At 51.9% G+C, this 14,437-nt stretch overlaps 1 pseudogene; it reads right to left on the bottom strand.

The window, feature by feature from the left end:
* The window catches only part of LOC127474809 (uncharacterized), a 1,721,191-nt pseudogene that overhangs the window by 1,684,669 nt on the left and 22,085 nt on the right, over nucleotides 1-14,437 (bottom strand).

Below are 14,437 nucleotides of genomic sequence, written 5' to 3' on the forward strand. Positions count from 1 at the left end.
CGTCACAGAACAGGCTGAGGTGGAAGGGACCCACGAGGAGCGTCGAGTCCAAGCCTTTGCCCGGCACAGCACCGACCCCACGAGTCACACCGTGTGCCTGAACTCTGCCAGATCACAGTCCAGCATCAGCTTCATGTGCCGTGAGGCCCCACGTGTGTGTTTGCTCCCCGTGTCTAGTGGGAGAGATGACACTCCCTTAGAGTGGAATAAAGATTATCCTAGACTGGAACTGGCAGCTGTGACAAACTGTATCCCGAGAGCATTTAACTGGTAGCAGTTTTCCCTGGGCTCTAGCTTGCTATTTATTATAGTTATTTGCAGACAGGAAAGGGGAGAGAATTAAAAAATCTCTTTTTCCTTGCCCTCTCCACAACAAGTTTGAGGACATGTGGGTGTTGAAACATAGCTTAACAAACAGTCCAGCCTTGAGAGAGCGGGGAGAGCACAGGGGGGCTCAGTTTAACCGTTTGTCTGGTTTTCTTCCTTTCTGAGGAGGATTTATTTTTCTTAGGTGGGAAATTGCCAAAAATAGACAGCAAAATCAGACTGCAGTTCAGAGATCACACTCTCATCTCCGTGGAACCAGATCAAGAGAATGCTGTGGGTACAGTGAAGCCACCCCTGTACATTTGGGGTGGGCTGGGGAGTGCATGTGAGGCATGTGAGTTGTTGCTCTCCTGTGCAAAAGGTCTATAAGGGTCATGCAGTTACACTGAGCTGGATCCTGCATCCCATTAGGGTTTCTTAGGATACTGTGGGGTTGTTTGTTGAGTGATATGGCACATTCCAACCTTATGTAACAGTTCGTTTGGATACACGTCCGGAATAAAGACAAGTGCCAGAAATACTCAAACACACAAAATATCTTTTATTACAGTGAGAATAATAATAATAATAATAAACTTAGCAAGAGGAATTAAAAACTAAAAAAAAAGGATACAAAATAACTATCTTATCGGGTGGCATTAAAGAAATACTACGAACAGCATTTAATACAGTATTAACTAGTGAAAAGGGATACCAAAAAAGGATCTTAACACAATATTATGGATAACACGATATTGGTTAGTAAAAAGGGAAACTAAAGGAAAAATAGTATAAGCATAAAAGGGGAATTAAAGGAACACTAAAAGGATATTAAAAAGTTTGTTCTCTCAGTTGCTTCCTGTCAATAAACTGTGCTTACCCACACAGACAGGCCAGGGCTGCCAGGATCTGCAGCAGCTGGTCGGTGCCCGTGCTTAGCGGGCGTCCCCATGGAACAACACAGTCTCCACGGCAGGATGAGGATCGCTCACCCCAGCAGTCCTGACACCCCATTTTATCAGCTCCACATTACACCACGTAGGGCCAGTACCCAGTATAAGGTGATGCCTGAGTGGCAGCCAAACCCCGCCTGTTCATCACCTGATAGCAACAGTCTGTGCATGCCCTGCTGTAGGGCAAGGGGCCAGCGACCCCTGCCCACAGAATCTTCCTCCCATCATCATCTTTCTCACCCCTATGGTCGACCTCTATCACTGTGTTTCAAGGGTAGATGTATCTATCTTGCAATATGTAGCAAAACCAAGGAAGAACTCAGCTCTGATAATAGGGGATATCAGGCTGACTTGCTAAAAAGCACAATGGACCTTACAATTAGCTTGTGCCATGAAGTTACATTGTACCATACTCTAGCTGGTTTCACATCCTGATATGATTCCATTCTCACGCCTCTATGCTCCATTGATCATCTAATTCAAAAGTACCCCCGTTAAAATTTGCATTAAAAATCATTCAAAATTTTAATTCATCTTCAAACACCGAAATAGATTTGAAATGAGGTTAATGAGAATAGTGGGGGGGAAAAAAACACCCGAACCCAAAACCAAAACAACCCCAAAACTGTTTATTTTTCCATTGTATTTTAAACAAGGAAGGTTTGTAGAGCAGCAGAAAACAGGACACGTGGGCAGGTGTGAAAGTCAGACTGGGGCTTGTTGCACTGGTTCCAGTGCTCTTTGCTTCAGTGTAACTGGTCATTTTGAGATGAGACTGGGGAAACTGGGCTGCCAGGGCAAAGACCACTGGCTGGCCCCACTGGTTTTTGCTGGGCAGTGGGTAATTTCTGCCTCACTTGTCAGAACCAGCCCACGGTTATCAGGGAATGGGGTAGTGGTGAATTTGGCTTTCAGACTAAACTGAGGTTAAACTTACACATATTCAAAAGAATAAACTGATGTTGGAGTGCAGATACTCAAAATCCTGAAGACCTTTTGAAACCTTTTTTGTGTGTCAGTCCTATGGCCAAAGCTCTTCCCGCAGTCGGGGCACTGGTGGGGCTTCCCTTACTGGTGGGTCCGTTGGTGTTTGGTCAACTTAGAGCTCTGAGTGAAGCTCTTCCCACACTCCCCACACTTGTAGGGCCTCTCCCCGGTGTGGATTCGCTGGTGCCTGACGAGGTTGGAGTTCTGGTTGAAGCCCTTCCCGCAGTCGGTGCAGCGGAAGGGCCTCTCATCCGTGTGCGTCCGCTGGTGCTTCAGGAGATGTGAGCTGGTCTGAAACCTCTTCCCACATTCCGAGCACTTGTAGGGCCGTTCTCCAGTGTGGATGCGCTGGTGGATGCAGAGGGTGGAGCTGTCCCTGAAGCTCTTCCCACATTCCCCACATGTGTGGGGCCATTTCCCAGTGTGGATGGCCTGGTGTCGGATCAGGCTGGATCTCTGCCTGAAGCTCTTCCGACATTCCCTACACATGTAGGGACGTTCCCCAGTGTGGATGTGCTGGTGGGTGAGGAGGGTGGTGCTCCTCCTGAAGCTCTTCCCACATTCCAAGCACCTGAAGGGCTTGTCACTGCTGGGAGGCTGCTCAGGGACCACCAGGTCAGAGCTCCCCCTCAAGCTCGGGCCGCCTTCCCGGCACAGGCTGGCTCTTTCCTCCTCAGAGCACCCTGGGATGGCTTTGGAGCCCCTCCTGCGGGGGGATCTCCGGCCCTTTTCCTCCCCGCTGCCTTCCTGCGCCGGGGAGCCCTTCAAAACGGCCTCTCCCACCAGGGTCTCACGGGGGGATTTGTCCTCTGGGCTCTCCGTCCTCAGCTCGGGGCCTGGGGCAGGAAGCAAGAAGGACAGGCAGGGGATTTGCCTCCGGCCCACAGGGAAGGCCAAGGACATCCCCCCAACTCCGGCCCCGGCAGGACGGCGGCGCCAGCGGGGTTGTCCTGCAGCCGGGGCCATGCTGGGCTGACAGAGCCAGCACAACACCCGCCCAAAGGGACACTGACTTCCTCCTCACCTGCCTGGGGGGCCCAAGGCATCTTCCTCTTCCTCCCAGCCTCCTCCTCCATCCGACCAAGCTTTGGGAAGGACAAATCCTGATGGGGACAAAACAAGGGCTGAGCGCGTTGGCTTGGGGGTTCCTCCTGCCCAAGTCCATCTCTAGAACTCACCGGGCATCCTGTGTCCATAAAAACCTCCCAAACACCAAGATTCAGCTCAGAAAAAGCCAAACCACCAGGATTCAGGCAAACAACCTCTCAGAAATAGCAAGATGAAGCCCCCCCCCCCCCCCCCGACTGCAAAAAGTTGAGATTCAGGAAAAAAATACTCAAGAATATGAAAATCCTGTCTAAAAAAGTGCTCCCAAGCCTTCCCCCATTGTGGTCTGGCCCCTCTGTGGTTCAGAGGGTCTCCCCTGTCTGGGATGCTGGGGGTCCCACTTTTGGATGCTGGGACTGTTGGGGGTCCCAAGGGTCCGTTCTCCTCTGACTCTCACCTTCAGGGTGCCACGTTCCCAGACACTCCCCCTCTCCAGGTTCCCCACTCTGTTGTCCCAGGGATCCCAGGGGTCCCTGCTGTCCAGGTTTACCCTTCTCTGCCCCCCCCCCCCCATTTCTGGACTTTGCCTTTCCAAGGATACCAGGGATCCCCACTGTCTTACTGTGCTGCTCTGAACCAGCAGAGCAGCTGGAGAACAGATGGTGGTAAAGTGTAGTCAGTGCCAACTGTTTTAAGGTTCTTTGGCCCAAAGAAATGTGTGTGCCCTGAGAATAGGGCTGACACGTGAGAGGCTGCTCCAGGGCTCTGCAAGAGGCCTCGTGCTCTGCTCGGCCCCAGCACTGGCTGGTCCCAACACCCCCGGCTGCCCCCGGCCCTGGGCAGCTCTGCTGCCACAGGCTGTGCCCTCACCGTGGCCCTGCAATGGCCCTGCCTGTCCCTCACCCGTGGCCCTGCCCGTGGCCCTGTCCCTTGGCTCTCTCTCTGCCAGCTCAGTGTGGGGCACACGGGCTGGGGGTCCCTCCCAAGCCCCCCGGGCAGCCGGCGTTGGCTGGGGGGATGTGAGGGCTGGGCCTGCTCAGCACAGCCCCGGCCTCGTGCCCAGCGCCTCTTTCCTGCCCCACACAAGAGCTTCCCGGCCCCCCCAGGGCTCCCCTGCTGCTGCCTCTGCTCCTGGCCCTGCCTTTGCTGCTCCCTTGGCTGGGGCAGCGGCTGCAGGGGGGGATGGCAGCAGCTTCAGCTCCACGGCACTTCCTGGGGGGAGCTCAGCCCGGGGGGACGGGCAGGGACCTGATGGGGATGGACAGGGGCCCAGCAGGGACAGCCAGGGCCTGCAGGGGAAGGCACAGGGACAACCTGGCCCCCCACACTGCCACGGCTGTCTCTGCTCCTCCTTGCAGGCTCCGTGGCCAGGCACAGTTTGTGTTCCTGGGTGCCCACCATCTCAGCACTTGGAGACGCTCAAATCAGCGCCCGCAGCTCTGCAGCAAAGCCCCAGCTCACCTGGCACACAGGGGATGGACACAGCACCTGCTCGGGGATGGGCACTCACAGCTTTGTTCCTTCCCCACCACGGGGCTCTCCTTCCTCAGCAGCACCTCTGCCTTGCACTTATTCTCAGCCTCACCTCAGGGACAGCTCTGGGCTCACCTCCGCGCCACTTCTCAGCCTCACCTCAGGGCCTGGGCTCAAGGACAGGAACCTGCAGGGAGGGGACATCAGGTGCAAGCTGAGGGCTGCCTGCTTGCACTGGCCTCTGGGCTTCTTTCTCCTTCTACAACCAGCCCACAACTTAGCCTGCTTTTCTAACACCACACATTTACAGACTGACCTTGGAGATAGATATGGACAGACATCTCTATCACCCTGGGGATGGAGCCTCAAGCATGTGCTGCCACAGGAATGGCAATCACAGAATCACAGAATCAGCCACGTTGGAAAAGACCTCCGAGATCATCAAGTCCAACCCTGGATCCAACCCCGCTGTGCTTCCCAGACCATGGCACTGAGGCCACATCCACTCTCACCTTCAACACCTCCAGGGACGCTGACTCCACCCCCTCCCTGCCCAGCCCATTCCAAGGCCTGATGACTCTCTTGGCAAAAAATTGCTTCCTATTATCCAACCTAAACCTCCCCTGGCACAGGTCCAGACCCAGCCCTCTTGTCCTACTGCTGCTTCCTGGCAGAACAGCCCCACCCCCACCTGGCTCCAACCTCCTGGCAGGGACTTGCAGAGAGTCAGGAGGTCTCCCCTGAGCCTCCTCTTCTCCAGCCTCAACACCCCCAGCTCCCTCAGCCTCTCCTCACACCACTTGTGCTCCACTCCCTTCCCCAGCCTTGCTGCTCTTCTCTGCTCCTGCTCCAGCCCCTCCAGGGCCTTCCTCAGCTCAGGGGCCAGAGCTGGACACAGCACTCCAGGGGTGGCCTCACCAGTGCTCACTCCAGCCCAACAATCCCTTCCCTGCTCCTGCTGACACACTCTTCCTCACACAGGACACCAGCCATTGGCCCTCTTGGCCACCTGGCCACACTCTGCCTCCTCTTCAGCTCCCTGTCCATCCCCACTCCCAGCTCCCTTTCTGCCTGCCTGCTCTCCAGACACTCTGGCCCCAGCCCGGGGGGCTGACGGGGCTTCTTGTGGCCAAAGGGCAGGACCCGGCCCTTGGCCTGCTGGAACCTCATCCCCTTGCAATCAGCCCATGGATCCAGCTGGGCCAGGTCCCTCTGCAGAGCCCTCCTGCCTTCCAGCACATCAACACACCCCCAGCTTGGGGTCACCTGCACATTTGCTGATGAAATGCCTGGTTCTGCAGCAGCTGCAGATGCTCAAGGGGCAGCAGGACCAAGTCAGGGGCCTGGGGGGGCCTGGGGGGCTTTGAGGTCCAGGAGGAGCTGGGGAGGGGCTTTGGGGATTGGGGGTATAAACCAGCACAGACCAGTACAGACCAGTACCTCCTCACTGCTCCCCAGATCTCTCCTGGAGCTGGGTCACCTTGTCCTGGGACATCTGAGCCCCCCCCAGTGCCCCCAGTACAGCCCACTGTGCTCCTGTCCCAGGGTGCAAGGTGATCCCTCTTAGAGGGGGGTTGGAAGGGATTTGAGGTGGGGACTTGGGGAGATTTGGGGGGATCGGGGGGGGGGGGGGTTGGATGGGGATTTGGGGGGTTTTGAGGGGCTTTGTGTGAATTTGGGGGAGTTAAAAGGGTCTTGGGGGCATTGGGGGGTCAAAAGTATCTGGGCGGAAGGAGATTAAAGGAAAAAAAGGGGAGTTGGGGGACATTTGAGGGGGTTAATGGGGCCTAGAAGGGGAGAGGAGGGCCTGCACCAAGAGCAGGTGAGTCCTGAGATCCCCCTCGTGTCCCCAAGACCCTTTCGGTGTCCCCAGTTCCCCCCTTGGCATCCCCAATTCCACTGTCCCCAAACCCCATCCCTGGTGTCCCCAACCCTCCATCTCACTCCAGGAGCCCCCCCGGACCCTCTGACCAAAAACACTCCTCCCCCCCTCACAGAAAGGTCAAGGACATCTGGGGACATGTTGGGGACAGTTGGGAGGCTTTGGGGGGCACTGGGGGATTACTGGGGGATACTGGGACACACTGGGGGGAACCAGGGGGCACTGGGAGGGACTGGGGGGTTACTGGGGGATTACCAGGACACACAGGGGGACACTGGGAGGTTACTGGGCCATACTGGGGGTTACTGGGTGCTCACTGTAGGATCACTGGGCCTTACTGGGGGGCAGTGGGAAGTCACTGGGACACACTGGCTGGTCACTGAGAGGGTTACTGGGCTATACTGAGGGTCACTGGGATATACTGGAGCACTGGGATCCCCTTACCCAGATGTGGTACATCCCCCTCCCCAGATTTTTGGGGGCACCAACAGGACCCCTCCCCTGGGAGCTGGGGGACCCCCTGAACCCCACAGCTGGGCTTTAGGGGACCCCCGGGCCCCCTTCCCTCTGGGGTCTCTGTGTGCTGAGTTTTGGGGGTCTCTGAGGCTCAGGGGGGGAATTGGGATCCTCTTTCCCTGAGGTCAGTCCACTGACACAGAGACCCCATAAAATTTCCTCAAAACCCCTGAAATCCCCTCAGAAATCCACCTCTGGACCCATCAAAACCTCCTTAAAGACCCCACAAATACCCTCAGAGACCTCATCCCCCTCCAGGACCCCCTAAACCCTCTCAGTGACCTGCAAAACCCACTTGGGACCCCCCAGGTCCTTTCAGGGACCCCAAAAACCCCCTCAGGGACCCTCAAAACCGTCTGTGACTTCTGAAATCCCTCTAGAAACCCAGAAAACTCCTTCAAAGACACCCCCTGCAAGCCCCCCAGGACCTCCCAATTCCCTCGGAGACTCCAAAACTCCCTCAGGGATTCCCAAACCCCTTCAGGGACCTTCAACCACCTCCCTAAGTCCCCTCAGGAAACCAAATCCCCTCAGAGACCCTCAAAAACCTCCTCAGGGACCCCTAAAAGCCCCCAAGGGACCCCAAAACCACAGAACAGCAGAAAAGCTTTCTGTAAAGGAAGAGAGCAAAAAATCTGAGGAGGAAAAATTGAAGCAAAGCAATAAAATCATCCTGGCCCTTGCAGTTTTTCCTTCACCTTTTTCTCACTTTTCCTTTTTTTAGGGTTATTTTTTTCGTTGGGTGGTTCTGATTTTTTTTTCCGAGGGACTTTCTCGGCAATCGAATCGAACATCCGGGTTCTTGGGAGGCCCCCGGGCCCCGCGGTCCCTGAGACGGTTCCAAGGCCCTGCGCTCTGCCTCTCGGGAACCCCCGAACCTCCGCGCTAAACCCTCATGAGCCCTCCAGCCTTTCCCCCCACAGCCGCGCTCCCCGCGGCCCCCGAGGGGATCCCCAGACCCCGCTCTCCCGCACCCCCCGCCAGCTCTCACAGACAAAGGCAGGACCCGCCGCCATCACCGATTCCCGGAAGTCAACACGGCGCTCTGCGCGCGCACCGCATTCAAGGAGCACCGCCGCAGCCAATCAGTGCGCGGCCACGCCCCCGAACGCCATCGCCGCGCCTGCGCTTTGCGCGGGGCACCATGGGAGTTGTAGTCCTTGCGGCGGATCAGAGCGGCCATTTGCACGTGAGTGGAGTGAGGATAATACTTTTTTGGTTTTATTGTTTTTCTGTCTTTTTTTCCCTTCTCTTTTCTCTTTCTTTTTTCCTTTCCGTTTTTCTTTCTACTTCCTTTTTTCTCCCTTTTTTCTTTCTCTTTTTCTTTTTTTCTCTTTTTTCTTTCTTTTTTATTATTTGTCTCATTTTTTTCATGTTTTTTCTGTCTTTTTTTCTCTTTTTTCTCCTTTTTCTCTTTTTCCTCCCTTTTTTTCTTCGTATGGCCTTTTTGTCTTTTTTTTTTCTTTTTTCTTTTTTTTTACATTGTTTTCTATCAGTTGTATTTTCAAGGAAGATTTAAACACAGACCAAAACAATCTCCAGGTACAAATCCCATGACAAGAGATAATCTGCCATTGTTCCAGGTCCAAGAGGATTCCCAAGATCACAAACACTGAGATTTGAAGGGTGCCCACACAAAAAACAGCTTTCCCTGCTTTTTCCACTGGTAAAGCAAGTGTGGAAGGGGCACTTGGCCCCAGGCAAGATGCTTTTACAGCCACTTTAAGCAACACAAAGTGGATCTGGCTGGCAAATGGGATTATGCCCATTCTTTCAAGGAGGATTTGAAGAGTACACTGAGGGGAAACATTGAGGGCCATTTCTTCATCTACTGAAGGGATGAGAAGAGGGGGGAGCAGGTGCTGTGGTCCCAGAGCTTCTCTCTGCTTTGGGGACACTTCTGTGTTTTCCTCTGTCCATTGAATTCCCAACAAAGAAGGAAAAAACTACAGGAACTCCAGTCTGGAGTGGCCAGGACATGTGGAAGTAGGGGAATTTTTCTTCCCAGCTGGGATTGAGAGTGCAATTTCACACTCCTTTGGAGAGCATTGACTGAGACATCCCATTTCTGCCCAGGGATCTCCCAGGGGGAACTCAATCCGGGCTCTGGGCAGGTCCCTGCAGGGGCAGCAGCTTCCTCTGCACATTTGAGGGGATAAAGCTGCTCTAACCCTGCACCCCAACTACTCCACAGCAATTTAGGACCTCTGAGGACAGTTTCCCACTGTTTCCAGCCCAGCAGAGACCTGAACACGTCCTGTGGGCACTGTGTGACCACCCCTGGCATTAACACCCTGCAGGAATGAAGACACTGACTGTAAAGACACTTGTCTACCTGGAAACCTCCACTTTCTTTGCTACTATACAGCAATAACATTTTCTATTCATATTGCAGCGACAGACTTAACAAATAGAATTGCATATATTGTGCTTTAGAAATTAAAATGCATTCCAAAGTCAGGCAATGCTAAACAAGGAAAGTCTTGAACCCTCCCCCCCAAACCAGCCCCACTTTCTGCTTTCAGAACCAGCCCACTTCCTCACTCTCTTCACAAAGGGAGAAACTCTCTTTCCACCTCTGAAACAAAAATTCCCTCCCCAAAAGTGATCAGAAGAGTCTACTTAGGCACTACTGCAAATGGAAGTTGTCTAATAACCATTCCTTCTAACTCAGGAAGGGGAGGAGGTGAAGAAGGTCACAACAAATGTTTGGATTCCTTCCTCTTTGACGTCTTCTCTTCCCTATCTGATGCTCTGGGACATGTGCAGGGGGGTCAGCATCTCTTCAAAGATGGCTCCTTTCACATCAGAGCCCCTCAAACTGGCTTCCTGGAGGTCACAACCTGATAGGTCACAATTCTGAAGGGGAAAAGAAAAAGAAGTGTCAATGGAATGCACCCAGAACTCTGTTCAAAGCTTTACTGGAAGTCCATTTACCTGAACTCCATTGTACTCTGAAGCTGGAGAGGTCAGCCAAAAGCCAGCAATCCCCCAAATTACCAGCTGACAATAGCAGAGAAAGGAATAGGATGGAAAATGAATCCCAACTCACTTCCAAATCAGTTCCTGCCAACGTTGCTCCCCTGAGGTTACAGTTCTTTAGTTTGGCGTTTCTCAGCGTTGCAACTCGGAGGTTCATTCCTGTCATCTGACTGCCCTCCATGGCCACTCCTTTCAGACTGGCACCTGGAACACACACAGAAAGGGGTGCTGTGAGGAAAACCAGTCAGAAACACAGCAGCTGCACACTGGTGCTGCCTCAGAGCTGTGTGAATTGGAGGAGGACAAGGGGATTTGGGGCTGAGATGGTCACAGACTCAGTGCAGCCCTTGTGGGCCCTTCTCAGGGTTGGACAAACCACAGCTGGACCTTTTCTGGGCCATAGAAATGGACAAACACAGGCTTCAGTTGGCACAGATTGACAAGGCAAAAGCTTCTCACCTTCCAGATGAGCTTGAAGGCCTGATGGGTCCTCAGAGTTGCAGCCTTTCAGGGACGCTCCCTCTGCGTTGGAGCGCAGCATCTTCACCCCTGGCAGGTTGGCACACTGGCACAGACTGGAGTCACTGAGAGCCGGAAGAACAACACCAAAGACAATCAAGAAGACACTTTTAATTTCTGCTTTGGGAGTCAATCCTGTTAAATCATTAGTGTGAGGAGGTGTAAAAGCTTTGGGAACCAGAACAACTCTAGAATATATTTAAGAAGTCGATGTTTTACACCCCTCTGTTTGTTCCAGCTCCTCTCTGTTAACACAAGCCCAGCCCTCCCAAGCTGCAGCAGCTCTTCCATCCAGCGCAGAGCCTGACAGGTCAGCCCTCTCCAGGCTGGCACAGCACAGGTTGGCACGGGCCAGGTTGCAGCGGCTCAGATTGGCCACCTTGAAGTTGATGTAGCAAAGATCCAGGTGGGAAAGATCCGCTCCACTGAAAGTGAGACCCTGGAAATCCCAAGGAATAAACACCCCAAAAAGGTTACAGAGGGGAAGGGGTAGGTCTGGACACAAAGTTATCATCATTGTGTAGACAGGTGTGCATTAATATTTACAGTGTGTAAATATCTATGTCTAAATATATGGATAGAAATGTATTAAAATATATCCTGTCTATAAATACAGACAGATACAAGATAGATACAGACACACACAGGTCCTGGGAGGAGCTGAAGACACCCCACCAGGGAAGGGGGCTTATAAAAAGGAGGGAGAGGGACTCTTGATATGGGCCTGGAGGCACAGGACAAGGGGCAATGGTTTTTCAACTGAAAGAGGGCAGGGTTAGGTGGGAGACTGGGAAGAAATCCTTCCCTGGGAGGGTGGGGATGGGCAGGGATGGAATTCCCAGAGAAGCTGTGGCTGCCCCTGGATCCCTGCAAGTGTCCAAGGACAGCTTGGATCAACCTGCTCTAGTGGAAGGTGTCCCTGCCCATGGCAGGGGGTGGAATGAGAAGACCTTTAAGGTCCCTTCCAACCCAAACCAGTCCATGATTCTATATAGACAAATACACACAAGACCATTTATTCTACCACTTCAGACTAATGAAATCTAAATGCAAAGCACTCAAAAATTGTCCTTGGTTCATTTTATATTTAAACAAATGTAAGGGGGGTATTTTGAATTAGATGATCAATGGAGCATAGAGGTGTGAGAAAGGAATCATATTAGGATGTGAAACCAGCCAGAGTATGGTACAATGTAACTTCATGGCACAAGCTAATTGTAAGGTCCATTGTGCTTTTTAGCAAGTCAGCCTGATATCCCCAATTATCAGAGCTGAGTTCTTCCTTGGTTTTGCTACATATTGCAAGATAGATACATCTACCCTTGAAACACAATGGTAGAGGTCATCCATAGGGGTGAGAAAGATGATGATGGGAGGCAGATTCTGTGGGCAGGGGTCGCTGGCCCCTTGCCCTACAGCAGGGCATGCACAGACTGTTGCTATCAGGTGATGAACAGGCGGGGTTTGGCTGCCACTCAGGCATCACCTTATACTGGGTACTGGCCCTACGTGGTGTAATGTGGAGCTGATAAAATGGGGTGTCAGGACTGCTGGGGTGAGCGATCCTCATCCTGCCATGGAGACTGTGTTGCTCCACGGGGACGCCCGCTAAGCACGGGCACCGACCAGCTGCTGCAGATCCTGGCAGCCCTGGCCTGTCTGTGTGGGTAAGCACAGTTTATTGACAGGAAGCAACTGAGAGAACAAACTTTTTAATATCCTTTTAGTGTTCCTTTAATTCCCCTTTTATGTTTATAGTATTTTTCCTTTAGTTTCCCTTTTTACTAACCAATATCATGTTATCCATAATATTGTGTTAAGATCCTTTTTTGGTATCCCTTTTCACTAGTTAATACTGTATTAAATGCTGTTCGTAGTATTTGTTTTAATGCCACCCAATAAGGTAGTTATTTTGTATCCTTTTTAGGTTTTAATTCCTCTTGCTAAGTTTATTACTATTATTATTATTCTCACTGTAATAAAAGATATTTTGTGCGTTTGAATATTTCTGGCACTTGTCTTTATTCCGGACATGTATCCAAACAAACTGTTACACACACACAGCTTCTACTGAGAAGCTTCTGTCCTGTCAGGGCAGTCAAACTGAACAAACGTGTTTTCTTGCTGCTGAACTTTACAAATGAAAAAAAACAAGTTACTGTTCTATGCCCAAGGTTCTGGATCCTGCCCCATGTATAACTTTAGCAGCTCTCCAGATGGAAGGGGATACCACAGCATTGGTGTTACTAGGAGTGACTTTGTGCATCCCCAGACATGGAGCTGTAGCTCACTAGACAGTGAGCAGCTTACCTGTTTTTCCCCATGCCCAGTTTCCTAAAACTGAGGAAAGAAAAGCAAGTATTTGTTTAGGCAGCACCACAAACCAGAGGCTGGATGGATAAAAAAGTAATTTAATAAGCCTCGCTCTCAGGAGATGCTTAATAGACAGAAACACTCCTTTAGAGGAGCAGCTAATTCACAGAAGCATCAAAGAACTTCAATCAGACATTCACTCCACAGGGACAAGGCAAGGTTTGCCTTCTCTTCATCTGAGGTGACGTTAAGCTCTTTAACATGAACAGTGCTGCTCCTCCAAACCTGCTTCAGTGCTTCCAAGTATGACAAAGGAAAGCGCAGCCCGTGAGTCTGCTGGGGAAGAAGAAGCAGAAAACAAATCCTTCAGCTGAGAGCAGTGTCCTTATTGCACAGCAGTGTGTGAGGCTGTGGGTAGGGAGCAGCAGGAATGTGCTCCCTTCCCACATGGCACTGGGGTCACTGAGAGCATTCTCCAGAAGACTCGGTTTTATCCAGGCCTGTTTTATCTTCGTAGGGAAAATGCTGAACTCTATTCCGTGTTCCAGCACGCTTTTGGAGGTGGGGATGTTTACAGCATGTGGCTTTCTCCTGTGGTTTACACATGGAAGAATTAAATAGCCTTAAACTTACACTCTTGCCCAGCCCTACCCATTATTTCTGGAAGCTCACAGAAGTTTATTTCTAGCTGCCACACGCAGTCTTTGGATATAGTTTGACACAAGCACAGAGGAGCTCCATTCCCAGGCCTGGAGTCTTCAAGGGCAAGAAGGAATATTCTGGGATCTGCACATGTTGTTCAGGTGCCAGTGTACAACCTCAGCTCTGGAGGACCAGTGAGATTTACTTCCAAAGAAAAATAAGTGCCAGGCAAAAAGCCTTGCTGTAATTACCGAGACAAGGACAGACTGTGCCCTGTTTTGCCATTCGAGTGTTTCGGATCACAGAGCTAAGACACAGCATCTCACTGCCAAAAAAGCAGAAATAAAGGTTCCAAAGCTCAAAGCCATGCTTAGGAAGGACTTATGACCCAGCAAAAGCACACTGTACCTGCGAGCAGGAACAGAGACAACCTGAAAAGTACATTTCAGAACAAGGTAGGTCTTTACTCACAGTGCTGACCCACCCTACCCTAAAATGAACACCCCTGCAGTGTGTTCCATTGGATACAGAATCTAACAGGGGTTTAGCATGGCAGTGATCCCTAGGGAATATCTGCTGGCCTATCCAGTAGCCTCAGTAGAGGATGTGCTAAGGACACACCAGTAAGAGCTGGTTTTAGTTGCTCCAGTAGCTTTGCTCACTGGGCCATAAGGCATGCACCAGAAATCCTGTTAACATCTCGAGTGTTTAATTAAGCATGAGATCACATTGCTCAGTTCCACTGTTAAACTGCCTCTGTGGTGCAGCCTCAGCTCCTCTGGGCACTGCAGGGCTGGGCAGAAAGGCTCTGGGTGCT

The sequence above is a fragment of the Manacus candei genome, unplaced genomic scaffold, assembly GCF_025592945.1.
Source record: "Manacus candei isolate 608988 ecotype Guabito, Panama unplaced genomic scaffold, ASM2559294v1 h1tg000045l, whole genome shotgun sequence".
Lineage (NCBI taxonomy): Eukaryota > Metazoa > Chordata > Aves > Passeriformes > Pipridae > Manacus > Manacus candei.